Below are 4,218 nucleotides of genomic sequence, written 5' to 3' on the forward strand. Positions count from 1 at the left end.
ATTACTGGTTTCAATAAAGGACTGTTATGACGAAGGAGAAGTGGTTACCTACAATGTTAGTAGTCTTGGAAGTGTTAAAAAGCATGTTGTAACAGTTAAGCAATCAGTAATTCAAGTTTCTTGCAGCTGTAAATTATTTGAATTTTTGGGTTTATTGTGTAGACATGCTTTGAAGATCCTAGACATACTGAATATAAAAGATATGATTCTGAGACATTATATATTAAAGAGGTGGACTAAAGATGCTACGAACATAAACGAGATGGATGCTAGTCTAGTCTTGTTGAAGTTACTAAAAGGTATAGACATTTATATCATACATTTTTCCAAATTTCAAGTGAAGCTTCATAATCTAAGGGTATGAATTTCAAGTGATCCTTGTCTGGAATAGCCGGTTGGTTAAGTTCGAGATTTGTATTCTAGCGCCATTGACATTCACTTCTATGAGTTGATCCTTTCCCCCTTTGTTTTCACAGATATCAAGAAAATGGTGATTACAAAAGGGAAGAAATCTAAGAGAACCCATGAAAGCATCAATAACAGATTGTCTCTTGTTATGAAGAGTGGCAAATACACTCTTGGTTACAAAACTGTTCTCAAAACTCCAAGAACCTCCCAAGGGAAGTTGATCTTGGTACAACATGTGGAAAGTTCCACCATGTGTCATGTCTCGGCATCATTGACCCAGGTGATTCCGACATTATTAAGTCTCTGCCCGGTGATCATTAAGAGTTGGTGATTTAGTAGTAATTTCTATTAAACAATCTAGAAAGTGATTTTCCTGGGCTGCACTAAATCATTTTACTGTTGAGAAACACTGTACTATCTGTTTGTTCTTGTATTGTGAAATTATACCAAGATTATAGTGGATCTTGGTATTATCTGGTTTTGTTGTTTATCATTTCTCCCAAAGTTGAGGTTAAGTATATTTTTATTTATTCACAAATTAATTTTCCTTTACAAAAAAAAACTTCTATGAATTGAAACGTTTTCAATTTTTTTCATCAAGAGGCTGTAACCCACGTGTGGATTTTGAAATTTATTTTGTACAGTAGTTTTTTGTTTAGTTACAATTTGGTGTTTGTTATCATGGATTATGTTGACAATTTTAATATGATTGACATTCTGATTATTGTTTCTTAATGCAACAACAAAGAAAAAATTTATTTTAACATCATCTGTAATGTAATTCATGAGTATTAGCCTCATAGAAGTATGGCTTTTCTTTCTCAGTTTGCATTTCCTTTGACATTATACTGAAGATACTGTTGTGAAGTACCCACTGAAACCATGCAATTGCCTTTCCCTGTATCTCAACTATCAAATTGTGCTTTAGCCCTTTCTTGCACCTTAGAACTATTGTGACCAAGAAGGCTCTTCACAGCCTGCCAGGTTCCAGAATATATGCAGCCTTTCAACTGCTTGCAGTGAATAATCAATCAAATGACTAATTGACTCATCTACCAAGCATTCAACTGTCTCACTTTCAAATCTTAGAGCATCCCTTAATCAACTTTGAATAAAGCTAAGTCCATGTAGCGGGATAAATAGAGTTCAAGACACAACTCAATTTTACTCTAATATATTTATGTTGTTTTTTATCGAAAAAAACAGGGAGCAGTAATTTTCTATTACGTTATAATTTTTTAAAAAATTTACATTATTTTCTCAAAAATAATAGAGCTTAATTTGAAAGAATTGAAATTTGGGATAAAATATAGGTGAAAATAATGAACTAAAGAAGACCATTAAAATTAAAAAAAAAAAAAGACAAAAAATAAATCATGAAAATAAGGTAGCTTTCCAGAAAAAGAAAAACTAACCAACTTGAGCAAGATTCTCACCCATTAATGTTGCCGATAAGGAAAATAAATAAAATATAAAACTGATGTGTGTTTTAACCATAGTTTAAAGAGCTTTCTGGGTTAATCAATTATTAATCCTTAAATATATAGTTGTCCAGCCGTCAGTAGATTACTCCTCCACCGGACAAAATTAACAATAAATGTACTGGAGAGGAGCTGCTCCGTTCTCCACCACCTTGTGATAAACATATCTAGTACAACTATTTCAAACCCCGAAAACGGAAAGAGTTTTAAAAAAACTGAACTTGTCTTAGTCTCAGTTTTGATCCTATAAACTGTTATGTTCGGACAGAATAAGCAATACCACAAAATAAAAGAAAAAATAAGAAGAAAAAACACAGATTTATGTGGAAATCCTTGATGGGAAAACTACGGAAAGAGGTGGACGAATTCACTATAATGGAGAGGAGTACAATTAGGAGACGGAAGTATAATGACATGTTTTTAAAACGTTCAAAACGATCCACTAAATCACACTTATATAATATGTGCGTAAAAATAAATCCTAGACCCAAAAACATACAGATCTATACCACCAAAAATCACAAACATGGGTCGCACCGCGGACTTTTTAGGGCCGGATCAATAAAATTCGGATCACCAACTCTAGCATAAACGATAATTCTCATTAATCAAGAAGAGATCAAAATTAGTTTTGACACCATAACTGTATACGACTATCTCGTATAATCGAAATCTAACCACTTAAATTCAGCAAAGGAATCTGTTAAATCCAGATATATGCATAAAATCTAAGAACTTGGGAACTTAAATGTATTCACATAAAATTAAAAACTCATATAATCAAACAACCACACATACTAAATAATGCATGAAATCATTTAAACATCTTCATTCATGCTTTGATTCACAAGCACGATAAAACTTAGATAATAAGAAGTGTAGGATCGGATAAAAACCTGTATAATGAACCAAAATAAAAGAAAAACTCTAACGTTATCACCAAAAACACAAATGGAAACCCGAATTCAACTTGTCACTCTTTTCCTCCCTTTTTTCTGTATTTTCTTTCTCTCTCTTAGTGCATTTTTTTCTCAAAGTATTCTTTCTTTTTCTTCAATTGTTGTTTTCCAGTGTTGTACTCTCCCCCTCTCCTCTCTTCTTTGATTTTTCTAATCTCCTTTGTTGTATGTGTCCTTTTTTTGTGTTTGTTGTGCTTGTATAGATATATAGAAGTGTGTTGTGGGTAATTGACGTGTGTGTGCATGTGTGGGAATAATGGGGAACAAGGGAAGATGAGGTGAGGAAGTGGAGAGTTTTATGGAATATGGGTGATGTAACGATCTACTTTTTGATGAAATATGTGAAATTTATGATTTTACATGATTTGACTATTTTATTGCATTATGGTATTCTGAGATGTGGGAGTGATTGACACGGTTTCTGATGTATTTTGGTACCATTTATGCGATAATGTGATTTTTTTATGGCTTTGAGAGTCTTATTATGTGCTTATGTGAATATATTTTGATCCGTTTAATGAATGGATAAACGGACTGCACCAACAGCGCTAAAATATCGATTTTAGGCTAGGTAGACCTTTAGTTTGGATTTCGGTGCATCTGAGCTCATTTCGACCTATTGGTCGGAAACACTCCTAAAAAAGGGCTAAAAAGCGAAGCAAAAAAAAAGCGATGGACTGTATCGCTTTAAAAAGCAACGTTGGTCGTCGCTTTTTTAGTTTAATTTTAATTTTTATTTATTTTTTATTAAAAGCGACGGCCAGCGTCTTAATATCCGTCGCTTTTTTTCGCGAATTTTTGTGTCAAGTAATTAAAAAATAATTTATATTTTTTTTAATAAAAGCTACGGACAGCGTCGTAATTTATTAAAAAATAATAATAATTATTATTTAAAATAAGAAGTAGTCCGTCGATTTTTAAATTTGATTTTTATTTTTATTTATTTTTATTAAAAGCGACGGACAACGTTGCTATAATTTTTATTTTTTAAAATATTAATTCTAGAAAAGTGATGTTGTCCGTTGCAATTTGTAATTATTATTATTTATTTTTTTTACAAAAAGCGACGGACAATTTTGCTTTTTTTTAAATTATAGTTATTGTAATATATGTGATATATTAAAACTGTTAGTGCAAGTGGTGTGGGCTACCATTATGGGACATTTTTTATTGTAGGTGACGTCCCCTTAGTGCACATTTTGTATGCTTTATTTTTTACTTTTCTTGGTCGGCCTATGATACCAACTGAGTACAAGTGGACCGTACTCACTCTTATTTCACCCTTTCGATGCAACTTTAGGTTTGGGTGCACCTCAGACTGGTTGATTTCAGGCGCTTTCAGATTTCTCAAGGTAGTGGTTGGACATTCA

General features: G+C 32.4%; 1 pseudogene; it reads left to right on the forward strand.

Moving 5' to 3' along the window:
- Nucleotides 1-482: 482 nt before the first annotated feature.
- On the forward strand, nt 483-729 carry LOC124899751 (annotated as a pseudogene).
- Nucleotides 730-4,218: the final 3,489 nt, after the last annotated feature.

The sequence above is a fragment of the Capsicum annuum genome, chromosome 6 (assembly GCF_002878395.1).
Source record: "Capsicum annuum cultivar UCD-10X-F1 chromosome 6, UCD10Xv1.1, whole genome shotgun sequence".
Classification (NCBI taxonomy): Eukaryota; Viridiplantae; Streptophyta; class Magnoliopsida; order Solanales; family Solanaceae; genus Capsicum; species Capsicum annuum.